The following is an 11,317-nucleotide window of genomic DNA, read 5'->3' as shown; positions in this document are numbered from 1 at the left end:
TATGAGCTTCTAAAAGATGAAGGCATGACTCGATATAGGATTCATAGACTTTTTTAGAGAGAGAAAGTCAGTCATGAGAGAGAAAGTAGAGAGAGAAAGTGAAGAGAGAATCTTCGTATCCTTCAAAAGTGACAATCATGATTGAGATCATCAGAGGTTATATCAGGATGACTTAATATAGATTAACCATGATCGATGTTATCAATTTCGAAGAAGGATCGGATCAGGATCTAATCTACGCATGAATTTCGAAGCAGTCTCAGATCATCATATTTTCATCTCAAGTTTATCCTAGGGTCTGTGATGCAATCAGAAAGAGAATGATCCTAGAGAGACAAAATCCATAATGAGAGAGAAAGGTCTAGAGAGAGAAAATAGAGAGAGAATCTAGAGAGAGAAAATATAGAGAGAAGGTAGAGAGAGAAGTCAATTCTAGAGAGAGAAAGACTTAAGAGAGAGATGAAAAAATTTCTCTCACATGTATTTTTTTATTTTATTATTATTATATATATATTTTTCTTTTTCTTTTTCTTTTTCTTTTCTTTTTAGAGAGAGAAATAGAGAGAGAAAGAGGGAGAAAGAGGAGAGAGAGGAAATTTTCTCTTTTCTTATTATTTTTTTAATTTTATTTTTCTATTTTGTATTTTCTTTTCTTTTCTTTTCTTTTTCCTTTTTCTTTTCTTTCTTTTCCTTTTTCTTTTCTTTTCCTTTTTCTTTTCTTTTCTTTTCTTCTTCTTCTTCCCGGGCTTTCATTGGGCCGAAACAGGGGACCTAGAGGTCCCCGTGCCTTGACCGGCCGATCACGGCCATATCATGCCCGTGGTGGCCGGCGGCAACAGGGCGACTCTCCCGGTTCGGAGAGGCCAGAGCCGGCGGTCGGCGTGACCGTCGGTGCCGAAAAATCAGAGAAAAGAAGCGGCGTGAACAGGGGTTTTCTTTTCCAACAAAATCTCGGACACCTGTCGCCGGCCATCGTGCCCACAGGCACGGAAAGAAGGGAGAGAAGAGAGGGAAGAGGAGGAGACCTTACCACAACCTCCGATGACCCCCACCGGCGTGAAATCGCGGCGAGCACAGGTCGAGGCACCGGCTTCAAACGGAAAAATCGGAGAAAAACTCCGACGATCGTCGGTGACTGATGGATCTACACTTAGAGGAGAGGAGGGGGTTCTTATAGAGCTCGTCCTAGGGTCTTTTAATGGCCCTAGGACTCCGATTCTTGATCGAAAATGGGGAAGAGGAAGACTCCGATCGGGAGTCTTCCTCCTGCTCTGTTTTTTTTTTTTTTTTTTCTGGTGGGCTTTGTGAGCTTTTGGGCCCAATTGGGCCGGATTATCACAGCAGTTGATATAACCACTACCGTAGCTAAAAAATACAGCTGTTGTAGGTTAGTTATGGTAGCAGTTGATATAACCACTGTTGTAGCTAAAAAATCACCGTCGTAGGCCTACCGGTAATAGTAGCGGTTAGGAATATGTAAATATATTTGAAGTTAAAAGCTACAATAATTGAGATGATTGTATCTCATTGTGTATCATGACTGAATCTCCTAAAGTGGTAATCAATATGAGGTAATGTAGAATTTAATTGCAAGTTATATATCTATTTTTATTTTTAATTAGTTGTTTTGTGCATTTATATGTAGTTGCTGCATGAATATAGTACTTATGATATATGTAATAGTTCAAAATTGATTGGTAATATAATGAAAGAATAATCTTTTTATATTGTAAGGATAGCTATCCAATTCATAATGCTGAATATATATTAAGTTATTGCAAAAATGGTCAAATAGTTTATTCATCTTACTTTTCATCATTTACTAGCTCAAGTAATTTCATTCGAGTTGTCAAAGAAACAAAAGCTACAATTAAAGATGAACCAAGTCAAAGAAATACGTTGGATGCTTGAAAAAGTTGCATAGAGGGAATAGGTCAAGAATTTAAGGATGTTATAATCCTTCGTGCTACAATTTATAAGTTTTGCATTACAAATTATAGAATTTTGTATTTGTCAAGAATGATTGTGAACGTGTGATCATGAAGTGTGCATATAACGAATGTAGACGACGCATTCATGCTTCTCATCTTAGGGGTCAACGTGGATTGCGACATGTTAATTCTGATAACGCTGATGTCATTCTTCATGGGACATGCCTGCTACTCGGATTTGACAATGAGCATTGAGTGGATTTGTTCAAGCACTACAATGATTCTGCAACACCATCGAGGTTGACCCCTTTGGGAATCAGTAGTTGGTGGTCACAAAGGTCGAAAGCATCAGATTGCCATAGTTATATAATGCCAGTTAGATTTGGCGCTTTTTTTTTTTTTTTTTTTTTTTTTTTTTTTTTTTTTTTTTTAAGCTGTCGATTACTTTCATTTTGTTGCAGATAACTGGGACAGGATTTGATGGAAATTAAGGTTCACGTTATGGAGGAACTGGGTTTTTTCATCGAAGATGGATTGCATATGGTTCACCACCCGAGCACGGAAGGCCCAGGACACATGGTAGGTCATTACCAGAATGATGAGTCGATCAAGTAACCATTTGATTGTTTGATGTAAACTTTATTTGTACTTTTTCTTTTTTAAAAATATCTGCAGCAACATGTCCAAAAAAAAAACTTATTTTATTGAAAAATCAAAAATTTACTAAAATTTCCATTAAAGTTATCTTAGTTTTATGTTTGATTGATCGGGAGAAACTCTTCTATCTTACCATCTTGTCAGCTATCCTGCATGATTTTTAATTTTACTTGTATGCAAGTAATAGCCGATGCTCTCACTTCTTACAATAGCAATTTGATATTCGTTGGAATGAGTTGGATGCTCAAAGATATTTTGGTATTGTGATCATAGGGTTCATACCGAAAGAAAGTATTATAGGACATTATCATCTTCGATATATATATCGAAGAGGACGAGCCAGCTAATAAAAAAATTCCGTTATATAATTGCTAATTTGACAAATCATTACATGTCGTTGTTAATGTGGCAATAATGACGATGACTATAATGGTACTTCATGATATCATTAAATTCAACATTATTGATATGGACTTTCCAATGAGAGAGAGTGTTGAGATTCATAATCAAGTTCAAAATTTAAATCCACTTAGGATTCTATTTTTTATATTACTCTATTTAATTATTTTTATTAAAAATTATTAGTATTTGTGTCTCAATGAATCTTTGATTTGTGAGTCAAGATAGAAGTCAAATTCTTATCCACGTAGTGGTCTATTTAAATAGACCTTGGATATATCTTTAATATATGTGTGGAAAAACTATAGAGGGAATCATGTGAAATCGTGTAAAGAACAACGGTGGTAGATGTCAAACTCTTATCCACATATTGGTCTATTTAAAGTGACTTTTAGTGTCTCTTTAATATATATGTATATATATGAAAAAATTATAGAGAGAACCATGTGAAATCGTGTAAAGAACTGTGTTAAAAGATATAGAAAGAAAGAGAGAGGAGAGATTATTTGTACATATTGAGACTCCTTTGTGAGATTCTTTTGTAAGATTTTGGTATTTATTTTTTTTATTTTTATTTTTATTTTTTTTCGATTCTCTACAAATTTTTATTTTTTTGTTTGATATTTATTTTAGATTTAAGGTTGGTACGGTCACTTTATTATGTGTATCTTGCTGTTCTATGTAGTATTAGAGCGAAGGTTTTGATGTTTGCCGTTCTCCGGGTATTGCCCGTGAAATCTACAATTTGACAATTGAATATGTGGTTGTAGGAGAACAGGAATCTAGATAGGAAATGGCACCTTCTGATCATCTATATATTAGGAAGCAAAACAGAAGCATCATTGTTTATTCTATCTTCCAGTCATGGCCACCCTCCACAAACTCCCTCTCCAAGAGAGACTCCCTGTCAAGAACACTTTCCAAAGAGCCTCAAGTCTTCTCATCCTCACCCTCCTATTCTCCCTCCTCCTCTATCGCCTCACCTCACTCCATAGCCATGGCCCCATTTGGTTCATTGCCTTTCTTTGTGAGTCTTGGTTCACCTTCGTCTGGGTCCTCTACATGAATGGGAAATGGAACCCAGTCAAGTACAAAACCTACCCTGAACGCCTCCTGAAGAGGTAATGAGTTCTTAATTACTTCAAGTTTTGACCATGATTTAAGTCAGCTACTCAGTTCTCATTGTAAATCTTTGCCTGTTAATTTGCATATAGATCTGATATTGATCTCCCAGCTGTGGACATGTTTGTCACCACGGCGGACCCCAAGCTGGAGCATCCGATCGTCACCGCGAACACCGTGCTCTCTTTGCTGGCTGTGGAATACCCGGCTCACAAGCTAGCATGCTATGTTTCGGACGATGCAGGCTCGCCCATCACCTTCTATTCTCTCCTGGAAGCTTCAAAATTTGCCAAGCTATGGGTTCCTTTCTGCAAGAAGTACAACGTTGGAGTAAGAGCTCCTTTTGTGCACTTCTCTTCTGAGCCCCAGGCTTCACAATCTCTCTCACAAGAATTCATGGATGATTGGAGATACATGAAGGTAAATAATTATATATATCATGAAGAATATTTCATATGTAAACAGTATATGCTAGCTTAATAAGTTAAATTTACTCTTTTTTTTTTTTTTTTGGAGCAATACCAATCGAATTTTGGACCTACCATCTGAGCTAACACTTAACCCACGAATTATAAGATTGGTAAAAGCCGTTCTAAATTAAAGCCTTGCTCTCTAGAACAAGTATGAGGAGTTAAGTCAGAGAATTGATGATGCTGCTTCACATTACATGGATGATGAGCTCGCTGATTTCTCAAATATTGAACGAGGAAACCATCCAAGCCTAATTAAGGTAATATGCCTAATTTCATTGACCTTATAATTGTGATCACATTTTTTGTTCATCTCCTATAAAGTGAGGAAGCTACATCTAGATTTTTTTTTTTTCATATATACCAGGAGTCTCATTCCTTTTACTTGTTCATTTTATTTATTTTGCAAGGTTATATGGGAGAACAAGCAGGGGTTAGAAGATGGCATCCCCCATCTAGTATATGTGGCTAGAGAGAAGAGGCCAAAACATCCACATCATTACAAAGCTGGAGCCATGAACGTTCTGGTAACATGCGCAACCCCTTTCTTGCTGGGGAGAGATTTCAGAGTAAAATATAATTTGAATTACGTCAATTGTAATTCATAGATTAATTGACATAAATCTACAGTTCATGTGCTTCTACTTGAAACTTTAGTAAGATTATGATCATCGATACCATCACTGTATGATGGTGATAAGATGATAACGCAACCGATCGAAAGGATTTAAAGTAGTCGGGAGAACACATATCACTTCCTGGTCCTATCCAAGAATATATTTATCCTGTCTTTGTGGTCCGCGATCCAGTTTAACCAATCTGAGTCCACCCATTTTATGCTTATCCCAAAAACAAAGGGACACGGATAAGCCATTTAATTTTTTCAAGGAGGAATAAGCTGGTTATTTTAATACTTCTATCAAAATTAACTTGCAAAAAAAAAAAAAAAAAAAAAGGGGCACGGCTATTCAGTTTAGTACTCATCCTATTTGCATTCCAATATCGTGATGGGATGAACAAAACGTTTTGAGGACTTGTGCAATTATCTATGTAGAATGACAAAGGCTTCAATTTCTCTCAACATTAAGATTTTTACCATAAAATTGGTGGATTTGTGATTCTAAGGTCAAGATGCACTTTGCATGATTATTTTTTTGTTACACACAGGACAAAAGGAAAGCTGAAAAAAATTAACAAAAGAAAAACATATTCTTAACCAGAGGGACTAAGTTGTAGCCTATGTGAAAGCTGAAAAAAATTAGCAAAAGAAAAACATACTCTTAACCAGAGGGACTAAGTTGTAGCCTATGTGCAGGCAAGGGTCTCAGGAGTGATGACAAATGCTCCATTCATGCTCAATGTGGACTGTGACATGTTTGCTAATAACCCTGAAGTCATTCTTCATGGCATGTGCCTGCTACTCGGGTTTGACAATGAGGTGTCAACTGGATTTGTTCAGGCACCACAGCAGTTCTATGGAGCTCTCAAGGATGATCCCTTTGGAAATCAATTAGTAGTCTTGCATAGGGTCGGCATTACATTTCCACTCTTTGTTATACGGTGCCACTTAGATTTCAATTAACTTTCTTTCTTTGAAGATGATGAATTGATGATTACCTTCATCTGGTTTCAGATTACTGGGGTGGGATTTGGAGGTATCCAAGGTCCATTTTATGGAGGGACGGGATGCTTTCACCGGAGAAAAATATTATATGGTTCTACACCTGGGCTTGCAGGAGTTAGCAAACATGGTAGATCATTACTAAACTGATGACTAAATCAATTGAGCATTTGATGGTTCCATCTAACTTTTAGCATTCTTCATTTCCATCTTAAGGCATATTTTATTCTCATCATAATTAATTGAAGAACACCTTTTTCTGTTTCAATATGGAGGAAAATTCCAATTTTCTGTTTGTGCTAAATGACATGCTTGCTTCTGTGACAGATGAGTTATCTAACAAAGAACCTCAAAGGATATACGGCGATTCCAGAGAATTAATAGAGTCAGCTTCTCAAATAACTTCAGGAAAAATTAGAGAAACTTCATGCAACAACAATATTTCAAGTAGAGTAGAAGTTGCTAAGAGAGTTGCCTCCTGTACCTACGAGTTCAATACATGTTGGGGAAACCAGGTCAGTGATTATATTGAACTAAACTTAACCTGGGTAAAGGTTTTCTTCAAAACTATGTCAACTCAGGAATGCACACATAATGAAGTATTAGGTACAATACAACCATTAGTCAACTTGCTTTAGGTAGGAAAGGGCATGACCTAGTCTAATACCACCATGACCACCATTTCAATCATCGGTAGCAATCGGAAACACATAGAAACTAATTTGAAGGCATTTCTTTTGCAGATTGGATGGGCCTATGGCTCGATGACAGAAGACGTCCTCACCGGGCTTAGAATCCATTCAATGGGTTGGAAATCAGTGTACCTGATATTAGATCCACCGGCTTTCCTCGGAAGTGCCCCGACTGGAGGTCCGGCGAGCTTGACTCAATACAAGAGGTGGTCCACAGGCCTTCTTGAGATATAATTCATCAAGAGCAGCCCCATAATTGCCGCTTTCACCAAGCAGCTCAAGTTTCGGATGTGCTTGGTCTATTTGATTGTAATTGTTTGGCCTCTACGCTCCATCGGAGAGATCTGCTATGCTCTGCTCCCTGCTTACTGTCTCCTTGCCAATACCTCCTTATTGCCAAAGGTAAGCTTTTCGTTCATTAATACTCGTGGCATTAAATTGGATGACGCAAAATACTGCTCTAATTGACCTTAATGAAACCTGGTCCTGCTCTCAAAACAGTACAACCAACGTTAAGCTTACCTCAAGTAGTTTCAAGTCTATCTTGGGCTATTCGCAAATAGATTGGTTATATTCATTAAACCATTAATCTTCATTGTCAGATCTCGATCTCATTGTTAAAATACATTTAACATAGTAAGCAAGCATTTCAGCTGCTAGATGAAGATGTAACAACTACAGTGCATTGTAGTTACAATTGTATTATTTTCTGATCTTGTTGGTGTTTTCAGTTGAATAGAGAGACAAACAAGATGTAGTTGATGAGCATATGTGTGTGTGTGTATATTTACACACACATTTCCAGAAAGCAATCCTAGTCTCAAGCTTACCTTGTTAATTTACTAATTGAGCAAGCCCTTATCTTCTTTCTTTTTTAAATTTGATATTGCAAATTGAGCAAGCCCTTACCATGCTGGAAGGCAAGCTGCTGACAAGTTGCATGTCCATGACACAGAGGATCATCAAGCATCCCCTTGAAATTGTTTTAATTATTCATGCAGGCTTCAGAAGCTGTCTTCGTGATACCCTTGGCTCTCTTCCTCATCTCCAACATCCACTCATTAATAGAATACTTCCAATGTGGGCTCTCAGCGCGGGCATGTTGGAACAACCAGAGGATGCATAGGATCTTCGCGATGACTGCATGGTTGTTTGGTTTGCTTGCTGTTCTCCTCAAGATCCTGGGCCTCTCTGAGACAATATTCGAAGTCACCCGAAAGGACCAACAATCTGATGCCAATGATACAGACAAAGATCCTGGGAGGTTTACCTTCGATAACTCGCCAGTGTTTGTCTCTGGTACTGCAGTCCTGCTCGTGAACATGGTGGCGCTCGCTGTCGGCCTGCTACGGCTTCACGGGCCAGTGGATGGAGGGCCGAGCCCGGGGCTTGGAGAGTTTGCTTGCAGTGTTTGGGTGGTGTTCAGCTTCTGGCCATTCGTGAGGGGTCTGGATGGGAAAGGGAGTTATGGGATCCCTTGGCCTGTCATTTTGAAAGCTGCTGTCTTGGCGTCCCTCTTTATGCAGTTTTGTGGATTCGGATGGGTGCATTAGTTTGAAGTGGGCGGCTTGTGTTTCAATGTTCAACTTCAAAATATTAAGCCTTACTTTGATTGAAAAAGGGGGAAAATATTCTTCTTCCGCGCCAAACACCCCCGCCTCACAAAACCACCACCCCAAAAAAAGGGGGAAAATATTGGTTACATGATATTAGACACAAGTTTGCTGCAGTTAGGCTTGAAAATGGTTGGTTAATCATGCAATGTTCATACCAAAAAAAGAAAATCATGCAATGCGCCACCCAAGTGAACTAAACAGCGAAATACATGCTGAATTATAAAATACTCTGGAGGAGAATTTGGTTTACAATCAAAATTAAAATCAAAATCAAAATGGATTGGAATAAAAATTATAATTGGCTATACCTTTTGAAGCTTTTGGTCAGTGACCGAAATTAGAATCTAAATTATAATTGGAAAGAAAATTTAATCCTTGGAGGAGAGTCGGGATTGGATTTTAGATGAATTGATCCATCCCATCCCACCATGGAATCGAAATGAAAAGCTCCCCAAGGCTTCCTCCGACGTGGAGGTTCTACCATTGGATAACTGAGATGATCTATTGTAGCTGTTAACGTAGCCCACTATAGCCATGGATGGCCTACCATAGCTATATGGTCTACTATAGCTGAGACGGCCCACTATAGCCATGGATGGCCTATTACACGGCTCGCTGTAATCGAGATGATCTACTATAACCATCTACATGGCCCATTATAGCCAATTGAGATAAATTCTTAAAAAATTCAACATGGCCTACTATAGTCATGATAGCCCACTGTAATCATGTAACCTATATAGCTGAGACGAGCCACTGTAGCCATCAACGTGACTCATTATAGCCACAGATGTCCCACTATAGCCAATCGGGGTACTTTCTTAGAAAATTCAACATGGCCCACTGTAGTCATAGGTGGCCCACTACAGCCATATGACCTATTGAAGCCTATAGGGATTTGTTCTTTGGAGATCTTATATTGCCAGCAACAACTAGGGGAGAAGAATTGACTCACCTCAAAGCAATAAGGAGAAGTGTTGGATGACACACCAAAAAAACCTCCATGAAAGAAGCGTTTCATTCAAAAGGTTCATTACATTTCAATCAAGCGAAGTTCATAACGACAAAGAAAGAAGAAATAATCCAAATGGCTAGGTCGATACCCTTGGAGTGCGAGTCAGGCTTCAATATGATGCAATCCTTGACAGAGAGTGTAGGACTCCCTATTTGGCGACACTTACCGACCCTCTCAAATGGACATCGGCGATGGTATGGGCTCTTCTCCTTTCGAAATCCCACTCGCCTTCACAATGCATCTACAATGAATGTCAGAAAGTAGCTCTAAATGAGAGAAGAAGCAAGCCCTCTGGACAGGTCCAAGACCTGACTATGGAGAGACATCAAAAAGCCCAGATGGCTGCCTTCGCAACCCCTTAACTAGAGCAGAGGAATTTTCTAATAGCTCACATGCTAAAATGGGACACCCACTGAAGCGCTCCTTTAAACCGTATAGTGATTGGTTGAGGGGAAGGAGATCTCCCAAGCTAGAGAAAAATACCGACAGCCCTCCGGCGCTGGACAAAGTAGCTCCACCGCAATATTGAGGAAGACAACCAAGACAATACCAGCCCCAACCAAAAAAGCTCTCATTTATAGAAGGGGTAGGCCCACACGAATTCAAATACCCCTCTAGTTGTGCGACAAATGTCACCATCTTAAAGATCTTAGAAGCTGTGCTTTTTGAAAAACAGATATCAGCATTAAATGTGATTCCTCACTAAATCGAGATGATTTATTTTCTCTGATTCATGAAAGTAATGCAGCATTAGTCAATATTCAGTGCTTGGCACGTATGGCCCAAAGGTTTCAAAGGTCCATGCAAATGAAGCAGAAGCTTCAGACAATATCAAGAGAGATTTGAGCTCAGAAACAAAATTGATCCGACCGACCTATCCAAGTCATCTGAGCCCTTGATTGAGGTAAAGAGCTGACCATATCAACATCACAGAAAAGCAAAAGCTTCAAATAAGAGGTAGACATGTTGAAATATATATATTTCATTAATTGAAAATTTTATTATAGAACTTCATCAAAGTAAAGACACCAAAAGCAAATACAAAAGAATGGAGTTCTAATCTTCATCTGAAGAAAATGCTCTGACCTCATCGTCATTGTTGCCGAGTGGAGCCATCTCAGATCCAGCTTGGGGACCATCTTCTTTATGCATGCCTTGTAGTCCTCGAAGCCCTAGATGAATCCAGCCGAAGATGCCTCGATAAGCTCATCCTCAAACTCTATTAAGACTTTAAACTCCTCAAAGCATCGAAGCTTAGCCTCGATAGAAATCTCTTATGCAACCTTGACGAACCCCTAGCTGCCCCCAGACAGACAAGGTTCCATGTCAAATCTCACTGACCCTTTAAAAGGAGGCGGGACCCAACTTGACGAAGGAGGGGCTAGAATGACCTTGATGTAGTGACATGCTGCCTCATGGCCGCAACCAGCCTAGTCCCTGCCGAGGTTCGCCACAAGTCAGAGATGGAAAATTCAGGTGGGTGCTCCTTGCCCTCTTGGATAAGGACTCTCCATGAAAAGAACTCTTCTTCTTCTTCACGCCAATTTAACAGCTGATGGCAATGACTTCATGACTACTGGACAAAGAAGAGAGTATCTTTTTTTGACAATTACAGCAACAAAAGAGCAACTGATAGTTAGATAGTGGGAGACCCCATCGGATGAGTGGTCCATTTATACAGGCTACTGATGGTGTGGATCCAATCATCAAATTGCCAGATCATGCCACCTGGATAGCCCTGAAGTGGTGGACCGCATGGCTCTTCATGGCATCCTTATTAGATCGAACTGCATG

General features: G+C 39.2%; 1 pseudogene; it reads left to right on the top strand.

Annotated features, from left to right (window-relative positions):
• The first annotated feature begins 3,699 nt into the window (after positions 1–3,699).
• On the top strand, positions 3,700–8,621 carry LOC140851569 (cellulose synthase-like protein H1; annotated as a pseudogene).
• The last annotated feature ends 2,696 nt before the right edge of the window (positions 8,622–11,317 follow it).

This window comes from Elaeis guineensis, chromosome 9, assembly GCF_000442705.2.
Source record: "Elaeis guineensis isolate ETL-2024a chromosome 9, EG11, whole genome shotgun sequence".
Taxonomy (NCBI): domain Eukaryota; kingdom Viridiplantae; phylum Streptophyta; class Magnoliopsida; order Arecales; family Arecaceae; genus Elaeis; species Elaeis guineensis.
The sequence above is the reverse complement of the archived record's forward strand: the minus strand, read 5'-3'. Positions and strand labels throughout refer to the sequence as shown.